This window comes from Mustela lutreola, chromosome 10 (assembly GCF_030435805.1).
Source record: "Mustela lutreola isolate mMusLut2 chromosome 10, mMusLut2.pri, whole genome shotgun sequence".
In the NCBI taxonomy this organism is placed as follows: domain Eukaryota; kingdom Metazoa; phylum Chordata; class Mammalia; order Carnivora; family Mustelidae; genus Mustela; species Mustela lutreola.
The window spans coordinates 41544667-41560589 of NC_081299.1; positions in this window are offsets into that span (position 1 = coordinate 41544667).

A 15923-nucleotide genomic window follows, 5' to 3' on the forward strand; every position below is an offset into this window, starting at 1 on the left:
ACCAATGAAGAGTTTAAAATAGTACACCAATTGGTCATATTTGAGCTTTAAGAAAATTATTTTAGTGTCAGTATAGCAGATGGATTGGAGGAGGGCCCGAATGGAGGCAGGTATAGTGTTTGGGAAATTATTGAATAAATCTAAGCCAGAGATCAGAGCATGAATTAACTTAATAATATCTGAGATGAAAAAGAAAGAATGGATGTGAGAGGTAATTAAGAGTTGGAGTTGTTGAGGGATGTCTGGGTGGCTCAGTCATTCGAGTCTTTGACTTTAGATTTTGGTTCAGGTCATGCATGATCTCGGGGTTGTGGAATTGAGCCCCACCTGGGGCTCCCCGCTCAGCTCAGAGTCTGCTTGTTCCTCTCCCTTTGCTCCCCACCCCAATCTCTCTCCCTCTCAAATAAATAAATAAATAAATAATATCTTAAAAAAAGAGAATTGTTTACCATTGATTGGATGTAGTTGATGAAGAGAGTGGTTTCTGGATGTCTGGCCTTGGATTATTGAATGTATGGTGAAACCTTTACTTAGAAAGGGAGTAAGGAAATATAAAAGACTTTAGGGAGAGTCATGAGAGTGGATAAGACCATCCAGTAGAAGCAAGTAAAGACAGAAGAGGTCTGAGAACAACTGGATAAAAACCGTAGTTAAGAAATACATGGGGGGGGGGGCGCCTGGGTGGCTCATGGGGCGCCTGGGTGGCTCAGTGGGTTAAGCCGCTGCCTTCGGCTCAGGTCATGATCTCAGGGTCCTGGGATCGAGTCCCACATCGGGCTCTCTGCTCAGCAGGGAGCCTGCTTCCTTCTCTCTCTCTCTGCCTGCCTCTCAGTGTACTTGTCATTTCTCTCTATCAAATAAATAAATAAAATCTTAAAAAAAAAAAAAAAAAAGAAATACACAGGGGGAAAGCCTATAGAAGGAGATAGAAAAAGAAAAGACCAAGAAGGAAAATCAGAAAGTATCAGGTCCCCCCCCTTAGATATTTATTTAAGTAATCTCTACACCCCACGTGGGCCTCAGACTCAACCCAGAGATCAGGAATCACATGCTCTTCTGACTGCACCAGCCAGGGGTCCCAAAAGTATCAAGTGTTAAAGAAGAGAGGGAAGAGAATTTTTAAAAGGAGTGGCCAGCTGTGCTTGTTCCAGTGGGTGGACTAAGATGATTTAAAGTATCCATTGGGCTTGGCAATTAGAAAGCCATTAATGGGGCGCCTGGGTGGCTCAGTGGGTTAAGCCTCTGCCTTCGGCTCAGGTCATGGTCTCAGGGTCCTGGGCTCGAGCCCCGAATCAGGCTTTCGGCTCAGCAGGGAGTCTGTTTCCCCCTCTCTCTGCCTGCCTCTTTGCCTATGTGATCTCTCTCTCTCAAATAAATAAAATCTTAAAAAAAAAAAAAAGTCATTGATGAAGTTGATGAGTTTCAATGGATTGAAAATGAGAGTTGTATCTGTAATTTTTAAAATTTTTTAAAAGATTTTATTTATTTGACAGATGGAGATCACAGAGAAGCAGGCAGAGAGAGAGGAGGAAGCAGGCTCCCCGCTGAGCAGAGAGCCTGATTCGGGGCTCCATCCCAGGACTCTGGGATCATGACCTGAGCTGAAGGCAGAGGCTTTAACCCACTGAGCCACCCAGGCACTCCTGTATCTGTAATTTAAAGTATATATATATTTATTTTAGAGAGGGAAGGCATGTGTGTGCGCACACCAGTGTTAGCAAGGAGAGAGTCAGAGGGAGAGGAAGAGAGAACGTCCTCAAGCAGATTCCCCTCTGAGCACAGAGACTGACAGGGCACTTGATCCCAGGATCCTGGGATCCTGAGCTGAAAACAGGAGTTGGCAGCCCAACTGACAGAGCCACCTAAGTGTCCTCTGGATATGTAAATTTTTTTTTTTTTTAAAGAAGTTGGCTGTGAAGAGAAGGCAAAAGGTAGTAAGTAAAGGTAGAGTTGAAGAAGAGTTAATGTTTGTTATTAAAAGATTAAAAGATATCTCATACTGGGGCACCTGGGTGGCTCAGTGGGTTAAGCCTCTGCCTTCCGCTTAGGTCATGGTCTCAGGGTCTTGGGATTGAGCCCTGCATTGGACTCTGCTCAGCAGGGAGCCTGCTTCCCCCTCTCTCTCTGCCTGCCTCTGCCTACTTGTGATCTCTCTCTCTGTCAAATAAATAAATAAAATCTTTTTAAAAGAATGAATATCTCATACTGAAGATCTGAAGATATTTAGAGACCATAAGAGGAAGAAGTTGAGAAGATAGAGGATATAGGCATTCAGTTTATATTGGAATATAGACTGATGAAAAAATTAGTGTATTGGGAGATAAATTAATCTCCATTTGACTAGACTATGAGTATTTGGGAAGTATTTTTTATTGTAATTTATTAAAACAGCAACACTGCCTGAGATGGTAGGCAACATGGTGGGTAACTACAGTGTCAAGACCCTCAACGAGGTGGAAATCAAGCCCAAGATGATTGGTCATTACCTGTCGAGTTCTCCATCACCTACAAGGCTGTGAAGCATGGCAGGCCTGGCATTGGGGCTACCTACTCCTCTTATTTCATTCCTCTCATGTAGCCTGTTCAGCCAATAAATGCACAGACTTCTCTTTAAAAAAAAAAAAAAAACAAAAAGAAAAAGAAACAGGGGTGCCTGGGTGGCTCAGTGGGTTAAAGCCTCTGCCTTCAGCTCGGGTCATGATCCCAGGGTCCTGGGATCGAGCCCCACATCAGGCTCTCTGCTCTGCTGCTTCCTCCTCTCTCTCCCTGCCTGCCTCTCTGCCTACTTGTGATTTCTCTCTGTCAAATAAATAAATAAAATCTTAAAAACAAACAAACAAACAAACCAGCAACCACCACAGAACTTTTGAAGTTAATTTTAGAAGTCCTCGAGTACTTAGAGATTTTCCAGACTAGGCCTGTCATTGGTTAGGTAAATGAATTGAGACGTAGGTTCACTCTCTAGCATACCGACCTGAATGTGTCTGATCTTGTCTAATCTCAGAAGCTAACCTGGTTAGTTAGTACTTGGATGGGAGACATAGGTTGGTACTTCTGTCTTTTAAGTTACTAACTTTATCTAAAATTATTTAAATCCATAAGGTTATATACTTGAATTTCCTTATTTCCTTTTTCAGGACCAGTCTTTTGTTACACATACGCTTGTTTATATAAAACACATGCAGTTTTTGAGATAGTCTAATTACTAATGTGACTTACGTGACTCAGTAGCAACGACAAAAAAACCAGTCTAGATCAGTCAACATGAGAAGTTTAAAAGTAATGACTTAGGCAGGGGACTCATTTCTTCCACATTTACCTCAGTTGAATTATATGTTGCATCTCAGGGGCACCTTGCTGGCTCAGTCAGAGAGCATGTGGCTCTTGGTATTGGGGTCTTGAGTTCAAGCCCCACTTTGGGCATAGAGATTACATACATACATATATACATACACACACTAATTTTAAAATAAGATGCTGCATCTCTGAGAACCTGTCTGTCACGTATTATATTATATTGGTGGTACTTCCCTGCATTGGGCTGGAACTTTCCTATTTTCAGAGCTCTTGGCACAGCTCTTGAGCATTTATAGTAGGTGATCAGTAAATATATGTTTGAGTAGATGGGTGCTTGGATGAATTCATAGACTGGACAAAAAGATAGGCTTCCTTCTGTTCGTATATATAAATTTACCAGTGCCCAGTGGAAGGAATTTCCTATACCAGCAGGTGTAACATTCTTGTTCTTGAAAAGTTTCAATAGTTTTTGAATTTATAAGCTTTATTTTAGTATTTAGGTGTAGTTTCCCTCCCTTACTTGGAAGCATCACAATCGTGTATTTTTTTGAGTTGTTTATCCTTAGCCTCTGAATTTATTTTACTGGATATTTTGAAGATACAATTGGTGTAAACCAAGGTCTTCCTTACCACTAAATGGGTTGCCTTTTATTGTGAAGATTGACCAGAAAATATGTTTGAGTTTTTGAAAATTGTGAACATACTCTGGGATTATGACCTGAACCCCCAGGCGCCCATAGACATGTTTGATATTTTAATCATCTCCTTGACCAGGTTTTTCATTTGGGGGAGGTAATAATTGTATTTTACGGAGTACTTTTTCTTTTGATTTCCATAGCCATTAAAGTAAGTATTAGGGTTATATATATTTTTATTCTTAGTTTGGAGGAGGAAAAAAATAGGTAAAAAGAAATTAAGCAGGGATGTCTGTGTGGCTGTCAGTTAAGTGTCTGCCTTTGACTCAAGTCATGATCCCAGGGTTCTGGGATCAAGTCCTACATTGGGTTCCTTGTTCAGCGGGAGCCTGCTTCACCTCTGCCTGCCACTCCCCCTGCTTGTGTGTGTGTGTGCTCCCCCTATGCCGCCCCCTCCACCCCCCCCCCCCCCCGACCTCTGGCAAATAAATAACATAACAAAAAAAATTAAGCAACTTTTGTGCAGTCCCACCTTGCTAAAAGATGGTAAATTCACATGGAAAGCCCAATTCTGACAAAATTATCAGTGCTTAATGTAGGTACTTTTTATGGGAAATGTTCAGAAATATCTAAAATTCTGTTGCTTAGCTCTCTTGGGCAGTTATAGAGTATTAGTTCCTGATTAACAAACCAGACATGTAAAAATGCTGTTTATTGAATTGGAAGTTTTAATTCACTTTTGCTAACCACTTTAAAATCCTTTGTTAAAAATAACTGATGAAAAAACTAAGCAATTTTATCGTAGTTGGTATTTGATGAATGTTTTGAAGAATATGATTGCATAAAAAATAATAGTTTTGTAGCCCTTAAAGTGAATTTATTGTGAGAATTCTGCTTGCTAGTTTTTCTATTTTTTTTTTTTTTTAAGATTTTATTTATTTATTTGACAGAGATCACAAGTAGGCAGAGAGGCAGGCAGAGAGAGAGAGAGTGGAAAGCAGGCTCCCCGCTGAGCAGAGAGCCCGATGCGGGGCTCGATCCCAGGACCCTGAGATCATGACCTGAGCCGAAAGCAGAGGCTTTAACCCACTGAGCCACCCAGGCGCCCCAGTTTTTCTATTATATAATTGAAGATTCATTATGGTAGTTTTTATAAGGTAGAGTGATGGAAATGGTCAAGCATGCATGTTAATGACCCATCAATTATGCTGCTGGGTATTTACCCTAAAGATACAAATGTAGTGATCAGAAGGGATACATGCACCCAAATGTTTATAGCAGCAATGTCCACAATAGCCAAAAAGTAGAAAAAGCCTAGATGTCCATCAACAGATGAATGGATAAAGAAGATGTGAGATATATATATATATATATATATATATATATATATATATATACACACACACACACACACTCTCACACATATACATACACACACACACACAATGGAATATTATGGCACTGTAAAAAACCCTGGAATCTTGCCATTTACAACGATGTGGATGGAAATAGGGGGTATTATGCTCTCAGCACAGTAACTCAATCAGAGAAAGACAATTATTTGATCTCAGTGCTATGAGGAATTTGAGAAATAAGACAGAGGATCATAGGGGAAGGGAAGGAAAAATGAAACTAGATGAAACCAGAGAGGAAGACAAACTAGAAAAGATTCTTAATCTCAGGAAACAAACTGAGGGTTGCTGGGGGCTGGGGAGAGGGTAGAGTAGCTGGGTGATGGTCATTGGGGAGGGTATGTGCTATGGTGAGTGCTGTGAATTGTGTTAAGACTGATGAATCACAGACTTGTACCCCTGAAATAAATAATACATTTTATGTTAATAATAAAAAAAGCATGCATGTTAAGTTGAGGCAGATTAGAAATAATTGTTTTTTCTAGTTTTAATTAATTAAAAATAGTTTTATTGGCATATAACACACATATTATAAAATTCACCTGCTTAAAATGTATAATTCAGCAATGTTTAGTACATTCACAGAGATATAGTTACTACGACTATCTAATTTTAGAACAATTTTATCACCTGAAAAAGAACACACGTTCCCATTAGTAGCCACTCCTGTTTCCCATCATCATCTTTCCTCAGCACCTGGCAACCACTAATCTATTTTCTGTCTTTATGGAATTATCTATTCTGGACATTTCATATAAATGACATCTGGCTTCTTTGACTTAGCAAAATATTTTCAAGGTTCATCCATATTGTAACATATCAGTACTTCATTTCTTTTATTACTGAATAGTAGTCATTTTATATACCACATTTTATTTATCCATTCATCAGTTAATGGACATTTGGGTGGTTTCCACTTTTTGGTTATAAATAATGCTGCTTTGAACATACATGTACGAATTTTTTTTTTTTTTTTTTTTTTTTTAAAGATTTTATTTATTTATTTGACAGAGAGAAATCACAAGTAGTCGGAGAGGCAGGCAGAGAGAGAGAGACGGAAGCAGGCTCCCTGCTGAGCAGAGAGCCCTATGCAGGACTCGATCCCAGGACCCTGAGATCATGACCTGAGCCGAAGGCAGCGGCCTAACCCACTGAGCCACCCAGGCGCCCACATGTACGAATTTTTGTGTGGACATAATCTCTTGAGTGTTTACCTAGGAGTGAAATTGCTTGGTCATATGGTATCTCTCACTACTCACCTTTTTTTTTTTTTAATATTTTTTATTTGTTTATTTGACAGAGAGCTAGAGAGAGAGCACAAGTAAGCAGAGTGGCAGGGAGAGGGGGAGAGAGAGAAGCAGGCTATCTGCTGAGCAGGGAGCCCGATGCGGGGCTCAATCCCAGGACCCTGGAATCATGACCCGAGCCGAAGGCAGCTGCTTAACCAACTGAGACACCCGGGCGCCCCGACTACTCACCTTTTTTAAAAAAAATTTAATTTTTATGTGTGTGTTCCATAATTCTTAAGGAACTACCAAACTTTTTTTTTTTTTTAAAGATTTTATTTATTTATTTGACAGACAGAGATCACAAGTAGGCAGAGAGGCAGACAGAGAGGAGGAAGCAGGCTCCCTGCTGAGCAGAGAGCCCGACGCGGGGCTCAATCCCAGGACCCTGGGATCATGACCTGAGCCGAAGGCAGAGGCTTCAACCCACTGAGCCACTCAGGCGCCCCACCAAACTGTTTTTGCAAAGAGGCTGCAGCATTTTGCCTTCCCATCAGCAATGTGTGCAGATTCAAGTTTTTTCCACATCCTCACCACCACTAGATATAGTTTGTCTTTTTGATTGTAATCAAAAAGATTAGATAAGTGTAAAGTGATACCTTATCAGGTTATTGATTTGCATTTCCCTGATTCTAATCTTGTTGAGCATCTTTTCATGTGCTTATTGACTGCTTGCATATTTACTTTGGAGAAATGTCTTTTCACTTCTTTGCCTATTTTCAAATTAGGTTATTTGTCTGTTTTAATTACTTTAATTCCAGGATAGTTAACATTTAAAAAATTGATGCTCTGTTTATCAAATGTGTCTATAGAGATCATGTCATTTTGTTCTTTCACTAATATAGTATACTACATTGATTAGTTTTCATATGTTAAACCAACCCTGCAGGTAGAAATAAATCTCACTTATTCATAGTATATAATTCTTTTTATATGTTGCTGGATTTAGTTTGGTAGTATTTTGTGGAAGAGTTTTCATGTATGTTCGTAAAGGATATTGGTCTATAGTTTTTTTTAGGATGTCTTTGATTTGATATCAGTAATATTGTGTTCGTAGGATGAACGTTTGTTTGTTTTTGTAAAAGATTGGCATTAATTTGCTCTTTACATGTTTGGGAGAAGTCACTGGTGAGACCACCTAGATTTGGATAGGAAATTTAAAAATTAATTCAGTCTCTTTATTTATAAGTCTGTTCATAGTTTGTTTCTTTTTGAGTTTTGTAGTTTATTTGGTAGTTTTGGTAGTTTATTTCTAAGAACTTATACATTTCGTCTAGCTTGTCTAATTTGTTGGTTTGTAATTATTCATAATATAATTTTTTATTTCCGTAAGGTCATTAGTAATATACCCACTTACATCTCTGATTTTAGTAATTTGAGTCATCTCTTTTCTTGGTCAGTCTAGCTAAAGGTGTGTCAATTTTTGTGCTCTTTTCAAAGAACCACCTTTTGGTTATGTTGATTTTTCTCTAATTTATTTTCATTCTTCCTTTCTTTCTCCTTGCTTTGGGTTTAGTTTACTCCTTTTTTTTCCTTACTAGTTTCTTAAGGTAAAAAGTTAGGTTATTTTTTGAAATTTTGCTTTAAAAATTTTTTTGATATGTTGTCCTTGCTGCTTTTTTTGTTTTGTTTTGTTTTAAGTAATCTCTACACCCAGTGTGGGGCTCAAACTTGACAACTCTGAGATCAAGAGTCACATGCTACACCGACTGAGCCAGTCAGATGCCCCAATTGTGCTTGCATTCTTATTCGTCACTAAGTATTTTCTAATTTCTCTTGTGATTTATTACCTGGTTATTTAGTGTGTTGTCTAATTTGTACATGTTTTTGAATTTTTTTTTTAAAGATTTTATTTATTTGACAGACAGATCACAAGTAGGCAGAGAGGCAGGCAGAGAGAGAGGGGGGGGGGCGGAAACAGGCTCCCTGTTGAGCACAGAGCCCGATGCGGGGCTCCATCCCAGGACCTCTGAGATCATGACCTGAGCTGAAGGCAGAGGCCTTAACCCACTGAGCCATCCAGGCGCCCCTGTTTTTGGAATTTTTCTAATTTACTTTTTTTTTTTTTTTAAAGATTTTATGTATTTATTTGAGAGAGAGAGAGAGAATGAGAGGGGAGAAGGTCAGAGGGAGATTGTCAGAGGGAGAAGCAGACTCCCCATGGAGCTGGGAGCCCAGTGTGGACTTGATCATGTGACTCTGGGATCATGACATGAGCCAAAGGCAGTTGCTTAACCAACTGAGCCACCCGGGGGGCCCTCAAGTTTCTTTCTTTTCTTTTCTTTTCTTTTTTAGTATATGTGTTGCCGAAGCAAGCACTCAAATTTCCTTCTGTTAGTGATTTCTATTTTCATATCATTGCATGATTTCAATCCTTTTAAATGTGTTGAGGATTGTTTTATGGCTTAACATATGGTCTCTCCTGATACATGTGCACCTGAGAAGCATGTGCATCCCACTGTTGTTGGAAGGAGTGTTTTGTAGTTATCTGTTAGGTCTAGATGACCTACAGTGTTGTTTACATTTTCTCTTTTTTTGCTAATCTTCTTTATTTTTTTAATAAAATAAAGATTTTATTTTATAAAGATAAAATATTTTATCTTAAATATTATGTAAAATAGAAAATATTTTATAAAGATAAAATAAAAATAAAGTAAAGATTTTATTTATTTATTTGACAGAGAGAGATCACAAGTAGGCAGAGAAGCAGGCAGCGAGGGAAGGGGAAGCAGACTCCCCACTTAGGTGAGAGCCTGATAACGGGCTTGATCCCAGGACCCTGAGATCATGACCTGAGCCAAAGGCAGAGGCTTAACCCACTGAGCCACCCAGGCGTCCCACTTGCTAATCTTTTCCTTAGTTGTTTTATTCATTATTGAAACTGGAGTATTGAAACTTACAACTATATTTGTTGAATTGCCTATTTCTTAATTTCTGTCAGTTTATGCTTTATGTATTTTGGGGCTCTGTTGTTACATATTTTAGCTTTATCTTATTTTTAAAAGACTTTATTTTTATTTTTTTTAATTTTATTTATTTATTTGAGAGAGAATGAGAGAGAGAGAGAACATAAGAGGGGAGAAGGTCAGAGGGAGAAGCAGACGCCCCATGATGCTGGGGACTCGATGTGGGACCCGATCCCAAGAGTCTGGGATCATGACCTGAGTTGAAAGCAGTGGCCCAACCATCTGAGCCACACAGGCGCCCCTAAAAGACTTTATTTTTTATTTTTTTATTTTATTTATTTTTTTTAAAGATTTTATTTATTTATTTGACAGAGAGAAATCACAAGTAGATGGAGAGGCAGGCAGAGAGAGAGAGAGAGGGAAGCAGGCTCCCCGCCAAGCAGAGAGCCCGATGCGGGACTCGATCCCAGGACCCTGAGATCATGACCTGAGCCGAAGGCAGCGGCTTAACCCACTGGGCCACCCAGGCGCCCCAAGACTTTATTTTTTAAACTAATCTCTACATCCAGTGTGGGGCTTTAACTTTAAACCCCAAGATCAGGGGTGGTATACTCTACTGACTGAGCGAGCCAGGCACCCCTACATACTTTCGCTTTAACTCTGATGCATAATACAGATTGGATTCTACGTGTGTGAACACTGTTGGTAACTAAAGAAAACATTGCACCTTATATACTGTGACCAATAAGTGGAATTTGTTTTGATATAGCTTTGATGCTTAAATTATTTTGACTAATAATAAATTGTTACCTCTAGATTATATAAAGAACCACTTGTCTCTGGGAGGATTCGACTTCACTGGGGCAGTGGTTTGTTATAAGGTTTTATGTGCATGTGAGTCAGAGTGAACTGTAGCTGTTTAAACATGGCTGAGGTAAAGTATTTAAATAATGACTTTGCCGATATACTAATTTTTATTGAGATTAAAGGGCAGTTGGTAGTGTAATGTTCCTTGACCTAGAATAATTTGAGTAAGTACCCATTATTACTAAACCATTAACAGTATCTACTTTTTACACAACCAAGCTCTAAATCATATCTGTCTTAAGAAGCAGCAAATAGAAAAGTATCCATTATGTTATATTCTATGGATATTCTTTCTTTCTTTCTTTTTTTTGGAAGATTTTATTTTTAAGTAATATCTACATCCTTTGTGGGGCTCAGACTCACAACCCTGAGTCACATGCTTCACTCACTGAGCCAGCTAGGTACCCTGATACTATTTCTTTTTAATTCTTTTAAAAATCTTTTGACGTGGGTGGTGGTGTTCTCACTTTACAGATGAGCAAATTGAAACTCAGAGATTTATTAGTTTAACTCAGGTCTTTGGTGAGTGATTTTGTTTTGTTTTGTTTTCATTTTCTTTTGTTCTTTTAGTTTTTCAGTAAATATGTCAGGCTTTGGAGATGCAGCTATGATATGACCCAGACAGATCTAATCTTTATCTTTGCTTTCATGAAGTGACTTGTCTGGTGGAATACTTGGAGTTTTTGAGCCATATTTGAGCCATATTTCATATATTAATGACATATATTCATAGAAGACTTTGTAAAACATTTCTACATTGTTACCTAATTTTTAAATTCTTACTTCGTAGTCTTGTGACACAGGTACATTAGATATTATTGATAATACCTTCATTTGAAAATTGAGGGAAACAGAGAGACCTGGGGATATTAAGGTCAGGTAGTTAGTAAATGGCTGAGCTAGTATTCAAACCCAGATCATTGGGCTGTAATGATCCTACAGTTCTTCCATTATACCACAATGTCTCATTATTTTACATGAAACTACAAGCCTACATTATCAAGAGTGATAATCTAGAAAGTAACCAGTCTAGTAAAACTTAGCTAAACAGATTACTACCAGGCAGTGTGTGGGAAGAGAAATCAGGGGACCCAAAGAGCTGTGTCTAGGGTGCTGAAGTAGACTTATTCTTAAATAATGCAGGAAAAACAATATTTTGGAGAGATACTAAGGCATGAGAAATACTGCACAGATATCATCAAGCAGTACCTAGATGGGCTCAGGGCATAATAACTTGCCTGGGGCATTTTTTCCCTCAGAGTAAAGACTTGAAGCAAATAGTGAATTTAATACAAAGAGACTGAGACAACACTGAACTGTGTACAGAGCTACCAGCAGCAGCAAATCAGGGTGTAATCTTTATATGAGGAAGGGATTGCTTGTTTTACATTGATTGCTTCAGCTGCTTTCATGCAGGTACAGAGATAGTGATCTTAGTATAAAACAATTTGAATCCTTCTTCTGTGTAAAAGCGTTGTGAGGCATGCTGGGAGTGGTATCAATGTAAGTATGATACCATCCTTGCCCACAAGGAGCTTGTAACCTAGTAAGGAGATTTTGAATTCATTCAAACAATACTTGTTCATCAATAGTTGTGTGCCAGATCCTGTACCAGGTGTTTGGGAGATGAAAGTGGGTAAGATAGAAATTGCCCCTAAGCTTTATCTTATACTTTCCACTGCTTGGAGAGTATTGACCTCCTTCCCTTAAGTCTGAGCAATTAGAAATCTTTTAAAGTGGAGAATAGGGCCTGACATTCTCTTACCAAAACAGCAGGCAGTGTTGCTATTCTTGTGACTTGACCACAAATAGAAGGCAATAACCTATTTGTCAGAGCTTAGACGTCATATTAAAAAATATTTGGATCATATTTAACGGTCAAGTCACTAAAAAAAGTACCAACATCCTAACAGAAATGGACAAAGGATTTCAACAAGAGGTCACAGAATAGGAAATACAAAAGGAAAAAAATGTCAGTTGTACTGGTAATCAGTTATTGATAAGGAACTTGAGGCACTAGGATAAAGTAACTTGCCGAAGATCAGATTAGCTGGTCTTGTTGATCTCAGATTTGAACTCAGTTTGTCTCTAAGGCCTTCAGTCTTAATCACCACAGCAAGTGCCCCGGTCTGGGTTGGATACCATTATGTTGTATACTCCGCTTCTAGGATAGTGCTTACCACAAAGCAAGCAAAAACTTAAATATTTGTTGAATTCTTCTTTTTCTTCTTTAATTTTTTTGAGTCTATCTGACACACAATCTTACATTAGCTTCAGGTGTATAACAATGATTTGACAAATTTATACATTAGTCTGTGTTCACCACAAGTATAGCTGCTTACCATCTGTCACCATACAACACTATTATAATATCATTGAGTATATATATATATATATATATTCCTTATGCTGTGCCTTTTAGTTCCATGACTTTTTTTTTTTTTTTTTTTTTAAGATTTTATTTATTTATTTGAGAGAGAAACAGTGAGAGAGAGCATGAGCTAGGAGAAGGTCTAGAGCGAAGCAGACTTCCCATGGAGCTGGGAGCCTGATGCGGGACTCGATCCCGGGACTCCGGGATCATGACCTGAGCCGAAGGCAGTCGTCCAACCAACTGAGCCACCCAGGCGTCCCAAGTTCCATGACTTATTGATTCTATAACTACAATCCTTTATCTCCTACTCCCCTTCACCCATTTTGCTCATCCCCCACCCCCTCCCTGTGAATGCATTCTTAAAATGAAAATGTATTAAGTACATCATTTTAGAGGATAATTTGTCAGTATCAAAAAAGGATATACACTAATACACTATAATTTCATTTCTTAATGTATATCTTAAAAAATAAACATGTATAAGAAGGCATGTACAGAGGTATTCATGGCAGCATTCTTGGTAATTGTGGAAAAATAGGGGAAGTGTAAGTGCTCTTAGTGCTATAAATAACTAATAAACTAAACTATATATAACTAATTAATTATATATAACTAATAAGCATATTAGTTATATAACTAATAACTACAAATAGCTAAATATGATAATGGTATATTTTGGAATTCTATTATGCACAGTTAAAATAAATGAAGTAGTGGATCTGGAAAGATATTTAGGATACATCATTGAATGAGAAAGGCAAATTGTAGAACTTTTCCTACCACCTACCAAAATAGATTGTAGATGATGAAAGAGTAAAACAAGCAAAAATAACCATAGAAATAGAGAAAACATGAGTGAATATTTTTCTTGTATTGGAACGAGGAAGGTTTTTCTAAGCATGATGTGAAATGTAGAATCCATAAAGAAGATTGATGAATTTGCACCAAAATGTAAGATTTCCATATAGTTAAAAAAAAGAGAACAGACGTTAAGCTAGGATAAAGATTCTAAATATAATACATGTAAAGCATTTATAAGCAATTTGTAGAAAGGCCAGTAAACATAGAAGATATAAATAGGTGTTCAACTTCTACTCCTAATTAAAAAAAGAAATTAGAAAATCATATTCCTTTTCCTGCTTGGGGGATTTGCATAGATAATAGTAATGACAAGAGTGTATAGAAAAAATTGTATATACTCTTGGAGGAAATATAAATACAGCATGTTTGGTGAAAATTTTGGCAATGTTTATTATAATTTAAAATGTATACTACTTTTGTCTCATATGCCATTTTTAGGGATTTATAATATATTAAAGTATAAAGATGCATGTATGAAAATGTTCATTACAGTGTGTATAGATATAAAAATATGGAAACAATCTAGATATCCACTAATAGGGATGAGAGTTAAATTGTAATACATCCATATAATTAAATGCTCTTTAGCTATTTATTTATTTATTTATTTTTTTTAGATGCAAGCTTTTTTTTTTTTTTTTAAGATTTTATTTATTAATTTGACAGAGAGAAATCACAAGTAGACAGAGAGGCAGCCAGAGAGAGAGAGAGAGGGAAGCAGGCTCCCTGCTGAGCAGAGAGCCCGATGCGGGACTCGATCCCAGGACCCTGAGATCATGACCTGAGCCGAAGGCAGCGGCTAAACCCACTGAGCCACCCAGGCGCCCGCTCTTTAGCTATTTAAAGAGACTATGGCAAGTTTAGATATACATGCATTCCTCATTTCACACTGTTCTGTGTAGTGGTAATTGAATATAATCCTATGTTAAATAACACATGTATGAATATAACAGTAGACATATATGTATATTTTAAAAACACCTTATAGTAACCTGTTGATTTATATCTCTTCCTGCTCTGCTCTGAGGACTATTATCTCTAGTGTGAGCATTCATAAATTCAGACATGCTGTAATCCAGTGTTTGTATGTTATTAAACTAGAGTTTCTTTTTATTTTAGCAGAACAGTGAGAACAACTTCTGGCTCATGAAGACATTTCTAAAATGCATTTACTTCTGAATGGTAAAGAGGAGAAGCGAAGGAGGAATGTAGTTTCCAAATATATACATACCCAGTGGTTAAGAGTCTGGGATATGAAACCAGATTGCCTGAGTTCTAATCCTGGCACTTGCCACTCTGTGTGCCTTTGTGGAAGTTACTGAACTTCTTTTTTGCCTCCATTTTGTCATTATTCATTCAACAATTTTTTGAGGGCTTACCATATGCTAGACACTATTTGGATGCCATTGATACAACAAGGAGGATTAAGACAAGAATCTGTGCCTTCTTGTAATATATGTACATTCTGGAGGGCTTAATTCCATACCTACTATTTAGGGTTTTTAAGAGGATTAAGGATTTATTTTATTTATTTATTTTTAAAGATTTTATTTATTTATTTGACAGAGAGAGAGAGAGATCACAAGTAGGCAGAGAGATAGAGGAGGAAGCAGGCTCTCTGCTGAGCAGAGAGCCCTATGCAGGACTCGATCCCAGGACCCTGAGATCATGACCTGAGCCGAAGGCAGCGGCTTAACCCACTGAACCACCCAGGCGCCCAAGAGGATTAAGGATTTAATACTTGTAAAGCACTTGCAGCAGGGTCTGATAAATAGTAAGTAGACAGTAAATAATATTATTTTTCCCCTTTCCAAAAAATGGACACACAGAGTGTTGATGAATAACTATCTTATGGAAGTTTTTGTTAAAATTCAACAACATTAAAGGATATACAACACAATCTATTTCACTATATTCTTACCTTTGTTCACATTCAGAGTGCTTTTATACACTCTCAGTCATTGAGCAGATTGTATTGTACACTACTGGCCAGGGAACCTTAGCATACCATTTGCAACAGCTCTTATCTAGTGAGTGTTCTCTCCCTGTTTTGAGTATCCTAGATGTTGAAATGCAAAATTTACAGTGGTTCTTTTAGGGAGTCTTGGTTGAAGTGGTAGAGAAATTAGGAGGGTAGATATCAACAAATTATAAAGGTAGGTAAATGAAGATCATCATAAACATCATTGAAGCCTGGGAAGATTGACCAATGACAGCATGGCATTTAATAGGAGAAATTAAATGTTGTACTTATGTTTATTAGTGAATTTATAACATATCAGCAT